The sequence below is a fragment of the Ursus arctos genome, unplaced genomic scaffold (genome assembly GCF_023065955.2).
Source record: "Ursus arctos isolate Adak ecotype North America unplaced genomic scaffold, UrsArc2.0 scaffold_15, whole genome shotgun sequence".
NCBI classification, from domain to species: domain Eukaryota; kingdom Metazoa; phylum Chordata; class Mammalia; order Carnivora; family Ursidae; genus Ursus; species Ursus arctos.
This window is the reverse complement of record NW_026622819.1, coordinates 32302296-32323398: the sequence shown is the minus strand read 5'-3', so window position 1 is coordinate 32323398 and position 21103 is coordinate 32302296. Positions and strand designations below refer to the sequence as shown.

Sequence of the window (21103 nt, the reverse complement as noted above, 5' to 3'; positions counted from 1 at the left end):
AGCGGAGGAGCCTGATGTGGGGCTCGATCCCAGAACGCTGGGATCACGCCCTGAGCCAAAGGCAGACGCTTAACCTCTGTGCCACCGAGGCACCCCTATTTTTTTCTATTAACCAAGAGTTTGTCAATTAGTCCATTTTGCTTCAACCCTTTGCTGCTAAAAATATCTATAAATATCATAAATGTTATGACTGAAGGTACTTTTAAGGAAATACATTCTCACTTGCCACAGGAAGTTTTGTAAAAACACTCAGCACAATACCTGGCCCACAGTAAAAATGCTCTGTGCATATAAAATTAATATTAGTAGTGACATCACGATTGGCCCGCCTATTGTAAAGTGGAATGCAGAAAGATTAATAAGTGATTGAAGATTTCCTTTACTTTTCAACCCAAGTTGATTTCTTTCTATTATAAACTTTTTCATATTTGTTGTATAATTTTTTAAAAAGGAAGAAGTAAAAAATAATGCAAATAAATAAATAGCTGGGCAACCTTTAGCTGTGCTTCAAGAAATTGAGGTTTTAAAATTTCTTCTTTCCTTTAAGAAGTGCAAAATATTTCTACACACGATCATCATCTATCTGCACACAGTTCTGTGTAATAAAGGGCAGTCACTGTACCCAGTGCACAGAAGAAAAAACATACAGAGGTTAAGTGACTTGCCTACTTGGCAAAAACAGAACTAGAACCTTTGGCTCTTGGCACATGACTCTCTTACCATGTGGCTTAAGACCATCTTGCTACCAAACATTATTAATTACTAAGCACTAAAATATTCATGAGCACCCCATGGATTGATTTAGGTCCTTAACATGTGGTGGGGAAGCATTTCTTACATCCTTCTCCTAACAACTAAAAGCCCTGATTAGCTAAAATGTGCTCTTAATAGTTTTAAATCTTAACTTTTCACCTGTGATACCCTTTGAAGATATCACTTAACTCTGAAACAGAAATGAGACTAAAATAAATAGATGGATACAGTCTTGCAAAGACAATTAGAAAAATACAACATCTTACAATCAGCCAGCACTCCATTGAATATACTGCTTACAACTCAACACAAAGCTGGCTTCTAGTGGTAATTATAGAGATGGTAAGAGAGAATGGATTAGGATATACTGAATGGGTTTGCTGGTAAATTAGGTGTGAGAGAAAAAAGGCTAAATCCCAAATTTTGGGTGAATGTAGAATTATTTCCTGAGATGAGCCAAATGGGAAGAGCATGTTTGGGGAGATGAAATAAAGAGAATTTGGTTTTGAAAATGTTAAAGTTAAGGTGCTCAATATCCATTTAGTTGGAGATGTCACATAGGAAGTTATATATCTTAGACCAAGACTTACAGGAGTGATCAGCTATGGATAGAAATGTGGGAGTCATTTGGACGGCAGGGAACTAGATGGGATCACCAGATACAGAGTTCAGATCAAGAAGATTTCTGATGACTGAGAATTGGAAGCACTGAACCAACAGATCCCACAGAATAGATGCTGCAGTTAGGGAGGTAGGGATGCAGTATAGTATCCCAGAAACCAAGGGAAGAAAGCATTTCAAGACATGTTCCCAAATTAATGATCAATTCTATTAAATGCTACTGAGAATCCAAATAAGATGACTGAGACTAGAACACTGGGTTTTGCAACATGGTGTTCATTTTTTATTGATCCTGAAAAATAAGATTTCTATTGGAAATAAAGTTCTAATTGAAATGAGTTGAGATGTGAAGTGAGAAATGAGAGACAAAGGATAAACAACCAGCTCTAGTAGTTCAGTCAAACAGTGAAACAGAGAAATAAGACAGTAGCTAGAAGAACACATGGGGTCAAGCTTTCTGAATTTTGGGGAGTTTTATTTGTTTAGACTGACTTGGTTTGTTTGCTTTGTTAAATATGAGATATAATACAGCATGTCTATGCTGTTGAGAATAGTGTAATATAGAGAAAACAATGATGGTACAGAGGCAAGGAGGAATAACTCCAGGAGCAAAGCCCTTGAATAGAAGAAGGACATCAAGTATAGAAATGATATATCAGCCATAGTTTTAAGCATGGACAATTCACCCACCGTAATAGGAGAGAAGGTAGAATGCACCAGTATAGAGGCAGAGAGTTTTATAAATGGTGGTAAAAATATGAAGAAGGCTTATTCTGCTTACCCTTATTTTATTAGTGAAAAGAGAAGAAAAGGCATCAGAGTGATTTGGAAGAGAGGGAATTTGGAAGTTGGAGAAGAGAGGATATAAAAAAAAGGTGATCTTAGAGAGTGGGATAACGAACTGACTAGGGAAAACTGTAGTACTGCCATCAAGTATTTGGGAACTGTAGTGGGGTTCCGTGTTTTCTTCTAGCCATCTCTAACTAACTGTTCATCCACAAGCACAGACAGTGCAGACAGTTGGATTTAATGAAGGTTGAGATTTACCAGTGAGTATGATGATGGGAGAGAAAAACAACAGAATTAAGAGTATATAAAGAGTAATGATTTAGTAATGATTATGGGATCTAAACTGGATAAGGAGAGGATTAAGTACATGTGCAGATTAATGGAAAAGGCAATAGTAAATGCATTAGAAATATCAGCTGGTTCAAGAATGGAAAATTCTATAGTTCTTATCCCCCTTTCTGCAATGGTACTAATATTTTCATAACAAAAAATTGCTTAGAAATGTTAACTATCATATAATATTATTGTATAACAGTCTACATTAAAATGATACTAATTTGGTGGAGACTCCATTAAACTTCTACAGTTTCTCAACAAATACCTACAAACTTTCATTTATGCATTCTAAAACCTAAAGAAGAGGAGAGTCCAGTTAAACCAGCATTGTCTGTTGGGTTTGTCCAGTACCTAAATCTATGTTGAATTATTCCTCTCAAACTCTATATCTAAATGAACCCCCAAACACTTTGTAATCTATTTTTCTAGAATGCTTCTTTTATTTGTATTATTTCCCCTTGATAGTTACCTCAGACCCATAAAGATACAATCTCCATCTAAAAACTCCAGCCTACATTGCACTGTAAGATTAACCTTCAGACTCCCTAACTTATGCTCCAGTTGCAACCTAAATGTGTCTCAAATACAGCTGACATTGCTTTATTTTATGTCCCAGTGCAAACTGTTCACATCTATGCAATACTTTCCAGTTAACCTGGAATCTCCTGTGCTTTTGTTTTATGTCTTCCCATTTCCTCCCGGTTTCTATTCCATACCCCATCTTCTACATGCTTAAGCCGGCCCCTGGAATATTCAGAAGTTCCACTGAGCATTTAGGCAGCTGTGAGGGAGAGACCTTGAGAATCCTGGACACCAGGGGACCACAGCTAGCTGGCAAAGATATTCTTTGGCAGCCTTGGTTTGGAAACACTTCACAGGCTGTTTCCTGTGAGCTGGGCAGAGATTGCTCTTTTGGAAGCCTCCCTCCTAGTCAGCTGCTTGTTGGCTGGCCTCTGTGCAGAAGTATGATCCTTCAAAAGAAGGCAGTAGAAGTTTGCTTGGGAATCATTTGTTAAAGATGAGAATGGTTGTGATTTTGTGAATTCAAATCCTAAGACCCACCAACTTCCTATTCTTCTTCCTTCAAACATACGGTATGAATAAAGAGACAAGTAAGTTTAATGATTTAACTAACTTTATTTATCTTCTCTCTTCCCCCCAAAAAAACCCCATATTTTAAAGGGGGGAAAAAGCCTTTGTTTAATTAAGCTATGGAGGTTTGACAGCATAGTTAGAATAGCTGGTGACCTAGCTAAATTCTTCAGAAGGTTTGGGCAGAGGGAGGGGCAAAAATGAGATACTGATATTTTATAGAACATAGTGGAGCTGGTTATTAGATCTTCAGAATAAAGAATTCAGTCAAATGCAAGGCTATAAATTCTTTTCGTGAACATATACTCTAAAAGCCTAAGAAAGTCTCAGGGAACCTGCTGATTGTTCAAGCTCTATGCAAGAAACATTTTTTTGCACCGTCTTTCTAATAGTAAGATAAAAATGATGGCTTAAGGAAGACAGAATGAAAGATGTTGGTGGATGACCTCTTGTGTATAGGGGATGCTTCAGGAACATTGCAAACTGGGCCTTCTGAAGTATGTCACTACTTCCTTTCCACATGTTCACAGCAGGAGCCCAAGCAGCCAAGCTGGACCCCTCCTTGTTTCGGGGCAGACAGAGGTCAATGTGACTCAGGATAGAAAATTGCCAATGGGAAAGTGAAAACAGACCTAACTGAATGGATTGCAAAAACTGAAGGAAATCACATCAAAGCTCATGAGGCTGACAGAGTGACCCACAGAATGTATAAAGTTCACCACTTTCTCATTGGCATATTAGGTGCAATTCAGAGCAAAGTGTCAGTCCATGAAAATCGCATGACTTGGACCTCTAATGCTTTGCTTTCCACAAAAATGGAATGTTCTGCAAACTCTGCATTTTCTTCCCTGTTATATTTGATGTCTCTAGGGAGAAATGTCAATGAGTATATTGTTAGAGAATGTTTTTGGTAAAAAACGATCAGAAATCTGGAGCAAGTGTTTGTTTATTTTTCTTAATATACTTTTTAAAGGCTCTACCATAGACTAAGCTCAAGAAAATTGGTAGTGTCTTGGGAACACATTAAAAATGGGTTATGCATACAGCCCCACTCAGAAAGCCCCAAAATCAATTGATCAAATATAGGTGGGTCTATTCCTGGATACAGACACACACACACACACACACACACACACACACACACACAGTCCTTATGCCAATATCATAGTCTTAATTACCATAGCTTTATAGTAAATTCTCTTTTTTCCTTTATTCAAAATTATATTGGCTATTTTAGATCTTTTGCATTTCCATATAAATTTTACAGTCTACTTGTCAATTTCTACCAAAAAAAAAAGCCTTCTGGAATTTTAATTAGCTTAACACTGAAACCATAGACCAATTAGTGAAGAAATGACAGTTTAACAATATGTGGTCATCCAACGCAGAAATATGGTATATCTCTACATTTACATGTAATTTCTCTCAGCAATGTTTCCTATTAGCTTTTAGTATACAGAACCTGCACATATTTTTAATTTTTTTTTCTCTAAATATGTTGGGTTTTTTGATGCTACTATGAATGGTATTGCTTTCAATTTTTTTGTAAGTGATTATTGCTACTATATAGTTATTTTTTGTATCAGTGTTATAAACTGCAATCTGTCAAAATGCACTCCCTAGTTATAAAAGCTTTGTTTTGTAGATTCATTAAGATTTTCTGTATACATGATCTTATTATCTGAAAACAAAGTTTTACTTTTTTTGTTCCAAATGGTATAGTTTTTCCTTATTCTTATATTTTTACTTAGGCTACCTTTAGTACAATGTTTAATAGTTGTAATGAACATCAATATATTTGCCTTGTTTCTGATTTTAGGAGATGGAAGGTCATTCAATCTTTCACTGGTAAGTCTAATGTTAGCTGTATAATTTTGTTGTGGACACTATAAGTTGAGAAAATTCCCTTCTATGTCTACTTAATCATGGATGGGTATCGAATTGTATTGAATGCTTTTTCTACATGTGTTTGGATAACCATATTTTATCTTTATTCTGATAAAACAGTGAATTATATTGATTTATTATGAAAAGCTAAACCAAATTTCAGTTCCTGAATTAATCCTATGACTGCCTTTAACTTGACAAAAAAAAAAAAATTGAGGATTGTTGCATTGATATTCATGAGAGGTATTGGTTTAAAGTTTTTTCTTTTTCTTTTTCCTCTGGTTTTACTTTTTTTTTTTTATCAGGTGGTGCTGGTCTAATTAAATGAAGTACAAAATGTTCACTTATTTCCTTATTTTCCAAAAGACTTTGTGTTAGATTGGTATTCTTTCTTCCTTTAATGTCTAGCAGAATTATGTAAAGTCATCCAGGACTGGAGTTTTCATTGTTCAGATATTTCAGATTACCAATTCAATTTCTTTAACTTAAATAGAGTTATTCAGATTTGCTATTTATTCTTGTGTATGTTTTGTTGATTTGTTTTACAAGTAATTTGTGCATTTCATCTATGTTTAATTTGCATACAACTTTTCATTATATTCCCTTATTATTCTCTTTTCTCTTTTTAAAGATTTATTTATTTATTTTAGAGAAAGAGAGAGCACAGGGATTAAACTATTGGGACTTCACAAAAATAAAAAGCTTTTGCACAGTGAAGGAAATAATCAACAAAACTAAAAAGCAACCTACTGATTGGGAGAAGGTATTCACAAATGACATATCTAATAAAGAGGTAGTATCCAAAATATATAAAGAACTTACAAAACTCAACACCCAAAAACAAATAATCCAGTTAAAAAAGGGGGTAGAAGTTATGAACAGACATTTTTCCATAGAAGACATACAGACGGCCAACAGACACATGAAAAGATGCTCAACATCACTGATCATCAGGGAAATACAAATCAAAACTACAATGAGATATCATTTCACACCTGTCAGAATGGCTAAAATCAACAACACGAGAAACAACAGGTTTTGGTAAGGATGGGGAACCCTCTTGCATTGTTAGTGGGAATGAAAACTGGTGCAGCCACTTTGGAAAATAGTATGAATGTTCCTCGAAAAGTTAAAAATAGAACTACCCTATGATCCAGCAATTGCAATACTAGGTATTTACCCAAAGGATACAAAAATACTAATTCAAAGGGATAAACACACCCCAATGTTTATAGCAGCATTATCAACAACAGCCAAATTATGGAGTGAGCCCAAGTGTCCATCGACTGATGAATAGATAAAGAAAATGTGGTGTATATATACAATGGAATATTACTCAGCCATAACAAAGAATGAAATCTTGACATTTATAACGATGTGGATGGAGCTAAAGAGTATTATGCTAAGCGAAATAAGTCAGTCAGAGGAAGACAAATACCATATGGTTTCACTCTTGTGGAATTTAAGAAACAAAACAGATGAACATAATGGGGGAAAAACAGGAAAACCAAGAAAGAGACTCTTAACTGTAGAGAACAAACTGATGGCTATTAGAGGGGAGTTGGGGGGGGATGGGTGAAATAGGTGATGGGAACTAAGGAGGGTACTATTGATGAACAGTGGGTATTGTATGTAAGTGTTGAATCACTAAATTCTACACCTGAAACTAATATTACACTGTATATTAACTAACTGAAATTTAAATAAAAACTTGGAAGAAAAATAAAAAAATAAAATTACTAACTATATTAATTGCAAATTATTAAAATTTCAGTCCTTTTATGTTTTTTTGAACCTTTTAATGGTTCAGCATATATCTGGGTGAAAGTTTCATATGCACTTGAAAGAGTATGCATTATTATTCGTTGTGTTCCTTCTTCTATATATGTATGTTAATTAAATCAAGTTGGTTGAAAGTACTGTTCAGGTCATCTCTGTCTTCTGACAGAGATGGTGGATTCTTTAAATTCTGTCAGTTTTTGCTACATCTATCCTAGGTCATTTCCCCTGTTTTGAAGTCTACTAAGTTTGATATTAATACAGTCATTTTTAACTTTCTTATGTTTGTACATTCTGAGTAAATGGTATATCTCTTTTCATTCTTTTTACTTTAATCTGTCTGATTTTCTTTTACATGTCATATAGATCTATTTTTGTGTATAATAATCTCTGCCTTTTAAAATAGTATGTTTGTACCATTTATAGTTAAAATAATTATCAGTATGATTGTTGCTTTTAAATCTACCATTTGCAATTCATGTGTTAATTGCTTATCTGCACTTTATCCAATATTCCTCTTTACTTGCTTCTTTATGATTATTTGTGTATATTTTAAGATTTCACTTTATCTTCACTATTGATTGATTGATGATTGATTTTTTGGATAGTCAGGTTTATATTAAGCTTCTGTACCTTATTACAGTCTATTTTCAAATAATATTATACAACTTCATATGGTATACTTGCAAAAATATACTTTTTGGACAGAAGCACATACATACTATAGATATAGTCTGCCCTTGAAAGACTTATTATTAAAGAGCTGTGCTTTGGCCCACATAGGCTTGGTGTCTTAGGGTAGGGAATTCCAGGCTTATTCTCTGAGTACCCTTCTCTGAGTACTCTCTGAGAGGTATTTGGAGACTGGTCTGGATTAAGGGAGGTGCGGGTGAGTGTATCCTCTTGACCCTGCAGACTTTCACCCCATGGAAAGGGCAATAGCTAGAGGAAGACTGCAGTAAGACCTTCTAAGTTTCAAGGCCCAGGGTCTATGGGCAATATTATCTCTTAATATTGACTATGCTCTTCAGCATTATGTCCTTAGGAATTAATTAATCTCTTAATCAGAGCTTCTAATTTGAGATAGATTTGGAAATAATTTCTTTCAGAATTAAACTCAAAGTGAAAAAGCAGAGTGGGAAAGAAGAAAAGGATAAAAGTCAAGGAAATTACACAAAGTGGTGAAAATATTTGAGTTTTCACTGACTGACAATTTCTCTGAATTTATTGCTAAGGTAGTATAATTAACTAATTCATAAACTCATAGAATTATTCTGGTCACTAACCAAATTTTATGATACTTTTCTCTTCTTTAGATCTTCCCCCTCTTTTCAAGACCGTGCTTCCCATGGGCCTAAATTCCTATTTTCACAAATTTCTGTACATCTTTAAATGTCTAAATATTTTCCCCAAATTGAGGCTGTTTCTACTACCATTGAAAAAATTGAATTTTAATAATTATATTCTGTTTAATTTTATAATCAATTTATGTATAAGTAATGACATCAATACTTAGGAAAAGAGAACTCAATTGATCTGTACTAACATATTAAATTGAGCTTTCACACACACACACACACACACACACACACACACACACACACACACCCCATAGTTAAAACCAATGATTACTTCAAAGAAAATGTTAAAGGTTTTTTTCCTCCTTAGTTAAATGGGACTATGCTATCCAAAGGGGGACTGCTTCTCTTTTTTAAACCATGAGGACAATTTTGGCCTAATCATATCTTAAACATTTATTAAGGTGTCACATCAGGATAGATTGTGTACCTAATATTAAAAAGCTCTGTTCTGTCCTCAAAGAGCTAACTTTCTAAAAGTTAAAAGACAGAGAAATAACATAAATGTGGATAGGCATGGATTCAAACTCAGTAGAAACTATCCTTATTATAGTTTCTTTTTTTGATCTCTCCCTAATTATGTACAAATAGACTTTTGGCATGTGAAATTATGTCATTGTTTAAATTGGCAGTTTGGGAAATTGGCTTGACCTGACTCCATCTCTTTTAGCCTGAGGGATAGTCTCATCTTGTGTGGCCTTCCCATTAGGAAAGTATCTCAGACAGGAGGCCAGAGCCTGGCCTGTGACCTATAGCACAGGAACTTTCCAGAGGCAGCTTTGAGATAAACCCATCTCCAACGGCTGGAATATTAGTTGATTCAAATTTGCTGGAGTCCAGTGGATTGCAAGCTTCGTAGTAGAGAGAAAAAAAAAACCCAAACTTGTTCAGTCTGTACTATAGCATGATTGCTAAGCATTCTTGCTAACAATGTTTTAGAAGTTATACTTAAAATGTTGATGAAATGTGCAAAGAATACAAAAGGTTAAGTTAGCTCTGGTGGGAGAGAAACAATGGGGAGAAAACCACCTAGGTATAATGATGTGACATATAGCCTTCACTGTATTCTCCCTATGCACAGAAAGGGGAATGCCTTCTAATGCCTTGTGAGAAGTTTTGGTAAGAGGAAAAAAGTTTCTGAGATGTGATAGTGGCCTCTCCCCAGCATAAATTGATCATGAAATTATTTACATTGATCTCCTCAAGTATAATGTGCCTAGAAATGATGCAAACACTGTTCTCCATGCTCATGTCCCTTTGAATTGGTCTGAATTAAACCTCTAACTGAACTAAGGGCTGGTATGTATTTTCCAGTTCATGCTTTTAATAAAACCTTGATCTATTTGTTGTTGGAACAAAAGGAAAACATAAGCTTCATGTCAGAGGGCCTGAATGTGAGGCTCTATGAAGAGAATGACTGAAAGAAAAGTTAAAAGTAGGAGTATAAAACCTAGAAGGGAGAAAATTATTTCTATTTTTTGGGGTAACCATTAGATAATTACATCTGTGTGAGCTTATGAGCAGAAACTGAAAACATTCCCATTAAAATCTTTGTGAGTTTGGTTCACCAGTAGCATTGTTTTAAGTGTCCAAAAAGAATGTGTAGCACAAAGATGGCAGGAAGGTGCTCCACAATGCAGGATAGAATACTGTCTGGCTCTAATGCATTGAGTTTCCAGAAAATATAGCAACACTCTGGCATTTCTTGGTTATAAAGAATCCATGGCAACAATGGCCATGGAAATTTTTGTGGAAAATGAGGCAGAGATACTAATTTCTTGCCAAATATCTATGTGTTCCTCACGTTATCAAGTCTCATTACAATTAAGTGAGACTAAATGACTACTTCTAATCAAAGCTCTGTGAGCAGAAGTGACCTCTGGACCAAAGCATTCAAGAACCAATACAAGTCCTTCCAGTATTTCTTTCTCTGCTTTAATGACCCTTCAGGTCACTTACTGAGTTGGAAACATGGTAAGATGGTGGAACCTCTGTTACACTGGATCTCCAAGTTACATTTTGGAGCAAAGTTCTAAGCTGACCCAGGATGGTTGTCAGGTCCTCAGAGAACTTCGCATGATCCTCGAGTAAGAATGAGCTTTAATGGCTTGATGGAGAGCAGGTGGTTTTCCTGGTTTTAAAATTTCTACAAAAGGAATAAAGCTATAAATATTTTTTATGTTCTATTCTTTTCATTGCATATTCTAAGATTCACCCATGTTGTATGTAGCTGTATTTAGTATTCTTTGATATGACTATGTCACAATTTTATTCATCCTGCTGATGATAGACCTTGGTTTTCAGTTTGTTTAAAGCATTATGAACATTTGACAAAATATGGCAAGAATTTAAATATATAGGAACTAAAACTAAAACCAAAAATTTGGAACAATATTTTATTGTAGTTTCCTCATAGATTTGTTACTGAATCTGGACTAAGAATATTTCCAAATCATTAGTGAAGGGATGGAATAGAGCAATTTTAAAACTTGTATGGATCCTAGAAATCATGAAGTCAAATACTTTATTAATTAATAGATGAGGAAACAGAGGTCCAGAGAAGATTTTACTTAGTCACAATGACGTAATTACAGACAGAGCCAAGGATGAAAGCCAGCTCTCCAACTCTGGTAACTTAACTTTTCATGTTGTCAAATTTCTCCACTCACACCGGTCTCCATCAGTGGTAAAGTGGTAAAGGCCATAAGGAAACTTCCTGTTACTCTACCTGTAGGGATCAGTCCATATCCAAAAGTGGCTAAAAAACATTGGCGCTAGGACGCCTGGGTGGCTCAGCTGTTAAGCGTCTGCCTTCGGCTCAGGTCATGATCCCAGGGTCCTGGGATCAGGCCCCACATTGGGCTCCCTGCTTGGCAGGAAGCCTGCTTCTCCCTCTCACACTCCCCTTGCTTGTGTTCCTTCTCTTGCGGTCTCTCTCTGTCAAATATATAAATAAATAAATCTTTTAAAAAAAATTGGCACTATATTTTGAAAAAAAGTTTTTTTTTTTTGTTTTGGGTATCCATTTACCACAAGAGATATGGCACCAAAAATACTTGAGGAAATCCTTTTTGGATTTTAGATGTAGAAGATTTATTATAAAGCTATAAGATAATGTTATTTTGCTTTTAAATTTAAAAAAAATGTTTTTATTGTATCTTTCTAAGTCATTTGCTGTTTAAGGAATAAAACAAATAAAACCAAAATGGTTTGCTCAATATCATATAAAAAGTTGGCCATTAACTGGAAAGCAAAATCAAAGTTTTTTTGTTTTTTTTCAAAGGAAGAGAATGCACAGGAACAAAAGTCATTCCAGAAGAAACATTCTGGGTGGCATACTGGAGAAGACTCTCTGTAAAGGTCTGTGCAATTTAAAAAAAAAAAAAAAAGATAACTTTCTTCCTAACAGTTTGAAATTTCAACATTTTTAGAAAGAAAAATTTAAAATGTTCTGCCACTTACACTAAAGTTCTGGAACAAGAAAGTTGATTATATCAATGTAAATGCCATGACTTGAGATAAATAAGACATTCATTAGATTATTTCTGCACTCTCTGCACTAAAGTATATAACTTGATACTCAGTATTGACCATGATGTTCATCTTGTCCTTTTTAGTATGACACAGATAGCAAGACGATGTGTATGTAAATCAGCAGAGAAGGAGAGAGATAAAGAAGAAAATAAACACATCTATAGAAATCTATAGGTGTCAATGGGCAAGTTGCTGGCAAAAGCCGAAGATATAAGGAGCTTAGCTAGTGGATCTTTTTCCTCAAAAATGTTTTCACTATGTGTCTCTAGGCAGTGTTGACATTTTTATATTCTAATATATGTATGTTTTTTCTTCATTTGGTTTTACTTTGGCTTACTTCTAAATAAAATTCCATTTCCTTTCAATTCTGATCTTGAAGTTAGACTTGCCAAATAAAAATGTTCTTATCTGTTTTATTTCCCAAAACAACCTGAGATATAGGGAAGAACAGAAGTTTTACCTTTCTTGAAACCTGCCATATTCACTTGCAATGCAAATTTTTAAACTTTTTATAGTTAATCAACTTCTGTATCATCATCATTACCAAACTACATGGCTAGAATCTATTGGGTACTCATTTGTGTTATATGATTTGACCTCCTGCATTAAAATGCCTATTTTAGCAATGATTCAGATTTTACCTAGATGACTGAAATATGCATAATGCTTTCAGTTGTCCCTGTACTACTGGTGCCACTGAAATACTGCCACTAAATATTGAAATAAATAGAAGAAAATATCTCACCAGTAAGCTTGAACTCACCAACACATGACGCTAGTCTCTTATCCCACAAGTCAGCTAAACATTAGCCTTGTAGAGACAGGAAGGATAGAAGAAAATAAGAATATAATTTGTGATTCAATGTAAACGGTCACATTGTAAGGGACTACATTATTTGTGAATGTGAAAAAAGAAGTATACAATCTAATGTATGCTTTTATATTCTTTGAATGAATATCTAGTGCTGAAATCCTAAAAATACTTGAGAAATGTTGATATCCTCATAAAATAAGGCTTGTGCTAGAATAACCAGGAAGAAAAGGTGTAGCAAGAAACGTGACATTGAGTTCTGCTGTCACTAAAGGTATTTTCCACAGAGATTAAGTGATATACATAAAAGTGTATGACACCAATCAGGCAAACTGTAAATGTACGGTAGTTTTACAGAATGTGATTTCTGCCCAGTGGGGGCCCTAAATCAAAAGAGTTTTTGGAGTAGAATGGCCCACAGCTGCAGTAGTGCTCTGTTATCTGAAAGACAAAACTAAAACAAACAAACAAACAAACAAAAACAAAAAACAAAAACACCAGATAATTCAGTAGTATAAAAAAGACCTGAACAGAACTAATTCTACTGAAAAGGCTATTAACTAGTGTAAAGGCATTTCATTATATGTCTCTTCTGTCAGGTGGCACTTCTGTATAAAATGGTTTGACAGCATAGTAGGTGTTCATGAAAAATGAAGAGAAAAACTATATTACTATGACTAGAGAAGGAACAAACAGTGGTTTAAGTTTCAGCTTTCAGGAATATGTTAAATCTTCCATGAGATATACGTATTTTTTACTCTTCCTCAAAACAATTAAATACTTTGAGTAAAATATAAACTGTTTAGTTAAAGTGTTAATGACTTTTAGACACATTAATAGCTATTATAAGAGCTGAAAATACAAAATCTAGGAAGAGATCTTGACACCCAGACAAGCTGAAGATGGGTTTTAATCCCAAATTTGTAACAAATTTGGTTTCTTACAAAACCATCAGGATGTCATACCTCTGATATGATTGACCTCAGATGGGAGGACCAATGGCCTATTCCTCTGGTTTGCTGTTAGAAGAATTGGCTTCCTCGCAGAGTTTCATCTGTAGCTTCACCCTCCAAAAACAAACTCAATCTCTATGGTCCTCCCTCCTGCCCCAGTTAAACTCTTCAGACCCTGCCCCATTTTGAAAGCTTTGAAGTTCAAAGGTGCGCTCTGGCATTGTCTCTTGTTTGCAGAGACCCAACAGAATTTAAGTCCTTTTAACTAATTAACTACTTACTTCCTATCTCCACCCTTAGAGCAACAAGATAGCTTAATATTGGCTCAAGAAAACAGCGTTTTATTGCTTCTACAGAGTTGCCACCTAATTGAGTAATGTGGATAAACTTAAAAATGGAACTATCATATAAACAACATTTGCTAAGAGAGTAGAACTTAAATGTTGTCACCCCCTTCTGAACAAAACAGAGCAAGATAATATGTGAGGGGGATAGATGTACATCAAATCACCATGATGCAACCTAAAGTATCTTACAATTGTATTTGTCAATTATGCCTTAATATAGCTAAAAAATTATTAAATGATTAAATTAAACTAATAAAATGGCCTAGAGCTCTCTCATCTCTTGAGGGTACCTCTTCAGGACACTTAAAGAATAATTCAAAAAGCACTGCTTATAAAGGGATAGGAAAAAAGAATGTTTTTAAAAGGTGCAGGTAGCTGCTGACTTACAAATTTAAAATGTGTTGCCAAGAGAAAAAATGTGTGAAAATAAAAAGTTAATGCATAGCAGATGACTTCTTCTTCTTCTTCTTCTTCTTCTTCTTCTTCTTCTTCTTCTTCTTCTTCTTCTTCTTTCTCCTTCTCCTTCCCCTTCCCCTCCTCCTCCTCCTCCTCCTCCTCCTCCTCCTCCTCCTCCTCCTCCTTCTTTTCTCTTTTAAATCTTTCTCCTCCCTATATTTCCTCCAACTATGGAAAAACTCCTCTAATGAGATAGCCTTCTCCCTCCCTATGTTTACTGGACATTTCTTGTATTTTGGCAGCATAGGACCTGACCTCCTTCTGGAGTTTGTGGAGTCCTCTACTTTGTGCCATGGTGAGCAGCATAGATGGCCTCTAACCTAATAGCCAGACAGGTCAGATGCTTGCTTCCCAAGCTTCTCAGGGCTAGAGTACAGTCCTTGGGAGCAGCCTGATATACTCTCTCCATCTCAGAATAAGATGTAAGATGTTCATAACCCAGAGAAGTAGGTGTGGTGGAGAAGCTACCATAGTGGAGACAAGAGCAGTTCAGAAATGTCATGTTCCCCCAAGTTCACTATTTCTTCCATAACTTCAACAATGAATTCTTTCCTGATGGCCAAAGGGGCTCCTGGATGATTTCCCCAGCTATAAGGGTCATGAGATTGTCAGCAGTCTCGTGAGCATTTAATGCGCTGTGCTGAAGGAAACTTCTAGCACATGTCTGGGAGTTGAAGTCCTTGACCACTAATGTAATTTACCTGCTGTGCATACAGAGGCACATATCATATGTAAACTGAGGGAAATAGTATCTAGTTCACTATTGTGTGGTATTAGATAACTCATGTAGAGTACCTGGCATAAAGTTAGTCTGTAATAAATAGTAGCTATCATTGTCATTGTTACAATTTCTAATACTAACTCTGTGACTATTTCCATTACTATTCTACTTTGCCTCTTCTAGCTTGTGAACTGTCAGCCCTCATGTCCAGTTCCCTCAATTAAGCAGCAGCTAGTCACCTCTAACAACAAAGTCCCCATTGTCGCCCTCTGTTTTTGTCTCCAGCCAAACACTTTCTGTCATTTTTTTCTTCTTCAAATATGAAGATTTATGTGAATGTACATGTAAATATATCTTCCAGAATATAAATATGTGATGGTGACATTAGTGGTACTTTTATTCTTTTCTTCCTAATTCTTGAATGATCGGGTTTTTTTAATAACAACTTCATATTACTTTAATAAACAGAGAAAGTAATAAAGCTATTTTAAATTATATCTTCTTGACATATAATGTTATTCCATCTTCATTTCTAATAGATATGATACTTTGGAATAAAGTGTACCCTTCCTTTGTTATATTCCTATTTTTATTTTTGTCCAAACAATTCCACATAATATGTGGTAATAGTCATGAGATTCTATGTACTACTTGGTTACAATTCATACTCCCACTGATTATATTTCTCTTATCTTATACTGCGATATATATATTTCAGTATGAATCCTGAAAAATATATTTCTCAGGATTCATGGCTTCCAAAAATGTTAATTCTTTAATGCATTTATCTTCTTATATTACTTCCCATGTCGTTTCTTTCTCATCTTTTAGAAGATGTTGGTCATAAGAACTGATTCCTAACTTATAACAGTGTCAAAATCTAGTCATGCCTCCTGGGTTACTGCCTAATTGAGAAATGATCATATAAAGCTAGTGCTTTCTCAAGATCATACAAGAAAATAGCACACAATTCCATAGGAATTACAATCCAAGGAAGAACATAAAAATATTAAACACCTCATAGGGAGTTATCTGATGGTTATAACCCAATTCTTGGTTGCTCCACCATATTTAGGTCTTCCCTCTTCTATAAAGATCCCTCCTTCAAATTTCCCTTGAAGGAATCCCATTCCCTATTTACACAGGTTGGTGTGAGTCTGAAACCACTCACTTCCTACCCTCAGGAAATCTGTGGATCCTATAATCCAGTAGTATATAGAGCCCAAATTCTGAGTTATTCATCTCAGAAAGACTGAAGAGTTGGAGAATGAGGATGAATTAATTACAGAATGGAATATAGCATTCCAAAATCTGTGAGTTGCAAGCATGTCTCCTTATTCTTCCTGATAATCCATATGGATAAAAAATACACATCCACAAACATCTTTCTAGGATAAACATTAATTCTTAGAAATACTAGACTATAAATCCTTATTAAAATAGAGAAATATTTTACTAACTACAAACATAATTAGTAACAATTGCCCCTGGACTTGATGATACAATGTACAGGAGTAAAAGTTTTCCTTTGGTTTATCCGTTTTCAGATTATGCTCATGAGCCTATCACTATGTAAGAAACAGACAATTCCAGTGACTTCTAACTTTAATGACTATAGGCCAGCCCAAAAGCTACATTCTATAAACCCTAGTGATTTTCTGCAGGAAGACTTTTTATCCTGACTGGCAATGATTTGGTAAAGAAATAACTGAGCTTGGATGGATTACTTTGAGGAGTGTTCTTTCAGAAATCCTTAATGAACTTAAACTTCTAGAGGCTCCAGTGGTAGCTTACTTTCCTACCCTCTTATGTCCTCCTTCACTAATAGTGCTTACTGGGATTCCCCAATCAAATGATACACTTGCTCTTGAATCCTTGTCTTGGGATCTGCTTCTGGGGATTGCAAGCTAAGACAGTGGTCATCCTTCTCTTTTCAGATAGATCAGAAGCTTTCAAATTAAACTCACTATATATTTGGGCCAGGTCAGATTCTTGGGCAGGGTGAATTTCTCTAGTTTCTGAATGGGAAAAAAGCCAGTGTGATGACCCATTATTCTCCTGAGTGAGAGATGGAGCTATTGTTCATGTGGTTAAGAAAAGATTAATCTTCTAGCAATTAAAATCTTAAAATAAAAAAAAATTACTGCTAGATTAATTTTATGGCTACCCAGTTAGTTTTTTATGGGTTGTTTGAATAATCCAAGAATGTAGAGCAATACATTTAGCCACAATATTTTATTTTACTTTTTAAAGATTCTATTTATTTATTTGAGAGAGAGAGAGAGCACAAGCAAGCAGTGGGAGGGACAGAGGCAAAGGGAGAAGCAGACTCCCTGCTGAGCAAGGAGCCCAATGCTCCATCCCAGGACCATGGGATCATGAACTGAGCCAAATGCAGATGCTTAACCAACTAAGCCACCCAGGCACCCCTAGCCATAATATTTTAGCCAACGCTTTTTCTAATAACTAGACTTTAAGTCATGTATACATCATCATTCAAATATAAATAAATTACACTCCTTACACTAAAACAGAGCATGGTAATTTCCATAAATTCTAATGAACTTTATGCTAGCTGGTCAACTATTCTTGCAGCCCTCTTACCTCGTGGGAGTAGTACAGCATATGGAGCACAAGTCTGGGACTAACATGGTTGGAGTTTAAATCCTGAGTCTATGCATTCTCATTTTAAATTCATATAATATTCTGAAATACTGCTTCAGGTACCTCATGCAGAAGAGGTTCCTATTACATAAATGGAGCTGTTGTCATTAATGATGTGGTATATTTAAGTAGTTGGTCTAGCTCCTGGCACATAACATAATTCCTCAATCATTGTTGAGCATTATGATTATTGAAGTAGACTCATTCTTCAATTGGAATAAAGAAGGAAATACAACACTTAATTGCTAAAGGGTCTCTCACTTTCCTGCTCAAGATTTCCCAATGCCAAAAGCTTCCTTCTTTTCTTCTCTTCTTATATTATTAATCCCCATGTGGAACAGTGGAGTGGGTAGCAATCATCAGATAGGTAAATCTTGGCAGGCTTTTTGGAGCATTCTGAATATTCATTCAATGTGATTCAATGTGAATTCATTCAATATTCAAAAACAATGTGCCTCCTGAACAGATGTGAGATTTACATGGCGCTGCTTTCACTTTTCCATTTCCCATGTTTTTCTTCCTCCAAGGGCCACAGGCATCCTTGACTTAATCCGTGCTCTTCTTTTTTTCCATAATATGCTATGTTTAGTCATAGCCAGTACTAGGCTTTCATCTAAACCATGAGGCATGGCCAAAGAGATGATGGAAATAAAACCGATTCACTAAAGCAAAGAGGAAAGCAAGGTCAACATGTCCCAGTTTTGTGGGAAAATAGGGAAATAAAGTGTGGTCATACTGTGCTTCTCTATTAAAGTATTGGTGTTTAATTAAAACCTGAATCAAAAATTAGATTTCTCTCTGTTCCCCACTTTACTCTTCATATCTTATCAATGGTGAGTGTTGACCACTGTCAGCTGCTAGAACTGTAAGATATATAATATACACCATATAGATAGATATAGGCAACTCTCTCCAACATCCTGTAATAGATTTGAACAAAAGGAAGAAAAAATGACAGATGTATCAAAGTCCTGATAGGATGGTAATTGAGGATAATTTTTAAAGCTCTATTTACATAAGAGTCAGGAGAATTAATGTAAACCAGCAAAAGATAGTGTATTCATCTGGAGAAATGGGAAGAGGAGATCATTGTTTGTTTATTTGTTTTGGTTTTTATTTTTTTAACTAATTGAATATCTGTAAGAGATCATACATGTTAAAAGGTTTATTCCTCCATGAAACAATATAGTTAAAATAGCAATCTAATCTTGTGCTCGCTTCAGCAGCACTTATACTAAAATAGCAATCTAATCTTAAAGGTGCATAGCTATGTCCTCCTTTGTGTTCCCACTGAACTATATACTCAGCTCTATCCCTTATGACATTATCTAAGTGTCCCCACTACCTAGCAAGTTCATCCGAAATTATTATTATTAGTCACAAATGTGCTCCTTTCACCATCTCAGGTACAAAAGAGAACAAATTTTTAAAAAAATCTTGGAAATAAATACTCACACTTTATAAGTTTGACAAACAGTAAGGAGAAGTAAAAAGTAGGGAAAGGAACTAGTAAGTATTAAGTACTTTGATTAGGCAACTATGCTAGATGTTTGTCAAATTTCCATTCTATTGTTTGTTACGATTATGATTTTTCACTCTAGAACTGTTAGTGATCTCTCTGAATTCTGAGCAGAGTCATGGTGAGCTATTACACTGTTATAGTGTAACAACATATATTTTTACTAAGGTTACATTGCCATTATAAAATGGACAATGGAATCATTTCCTCCACAGGGGCAATGGACTTCCCTTCTTTAAGATAAGGATTGGCACTAGGCATGCCCTTCCTGAACCTTAGAACCCAACTCTGTTTTTCAGCAAGTCTGAAAAGAAATTTATTACTTGATATGGGAGTTGAGAGATTCAGTCCCCTTCTGTTTATCATTAAAACTGTATTAGGGACTTCATCCCTCTTGTTCAAAGGATTCTGCTCCCCTCTTGCACAGCCCGTCAAAATTTTCTGTACACAGAGCTGTCACATTGTTCTAATAATGCATGTACATTACAGGAAACTGGCAACATTAAGTATTTACAGGGTGAGGAGATCAGAGAGAGATTGCCAAAATGCCCGGAGTTCAGCCAAGAGCCCAAAGGATAGTACAGTAGGTGATGTTTTCTACTCTTTTTGTCTGCAGAAGATCAGAAGTGGCTATTAGATTTTTTTCAAAGTAGCATTTTAAATAATGCTGCTTCCTAAAGGATCCTACTTCTGTTGTAAGTTACAGGAAGAAATAAATTCCAGTTGACTCCTTCAACAAAAAGCTGTGACTGGGTATGCTACAATGTATTTCAATCTTCAAAGAAAGCTGTAAGAGCAAAATGCTTTGCCTGTATTTAGTAAAACCTACTACAATTGTTAGGGATTTATGTTCTGAGAGTTTTCAAAGGAAATGCATTCATTTCAGAGCAGTTGGTTGAAATGACTAATTTTCAGTTGCTTTTCCTAATTTCATTTTCATTTGATTTATCTGAGAGTTTAGGGGAAATGAACTATTTCACATCAATTAATTTTCCAGACAATTATAGCAGAACTGTTTATTTTATTTTATTTTAAAGATTTTATTTATTTGAGAGAAAGAGAGAGCACAAGCCAGGTTGGGGGGGGGGGCACGCAGACGCAGAGGAACTAGTAGACGTCCCAATGAGTGGAGAGCCTGACTCAGGGCTCGATCCCAGGACTCTGAGATCATGATCTGAGCCATAGTCAGATGTTTAACTGACTGAACCATGCAGGTGCCCCACAGAACTGTTTATTTTTGTCACACTGGGAAAGATTTTAAACTTTATTTAAAAATGGTCCATGTGGATCAAGTTTATCATTTTAACACCCGTTGATTCTGCTGTTGTGTGGGACAGTGATGTCTTATCCCCCTGTATTCTTGGCACTTGGTGCTATACATGGCACATCCATCTACTCAGTCAGTCACAGCTCAGTGCCTGCTTTACACTGGGGTAGCATGGCTAAACACAGTCTCTCCCTTCACTGAGTTTATATATTTAGA

At 35.4% G+C, this 21103-nt stretch overlaps 1 protein-coding gene and 1 long non-coding RNA gene across 2 annotated transcripts in view; one reads left to right on the top strand and one right to left on the bottom strand.

The window, feature by feature from the left end:
* Positions 1 to 21103, bottom strand: part of FBXO4 (F-box protein 4) — a 356505-nt gene that overhangs the window by 143957 nt on the left and 191445 nt on the right. The gene's annotated exons all lie outside the window — the stretch shown is intronic.
* On the top strand, positions 3361 to 11977 carry LOC130543699 (uncharacterized). The gene is made up of 3 exons (XR_008959205.1): positions 3361 to 3611; positions 5411 to 5439; positions 11899 to 11977. It is a non-coding gene; the product is annotated as an uncharacterized LOC130543699 (long non-coding RNA).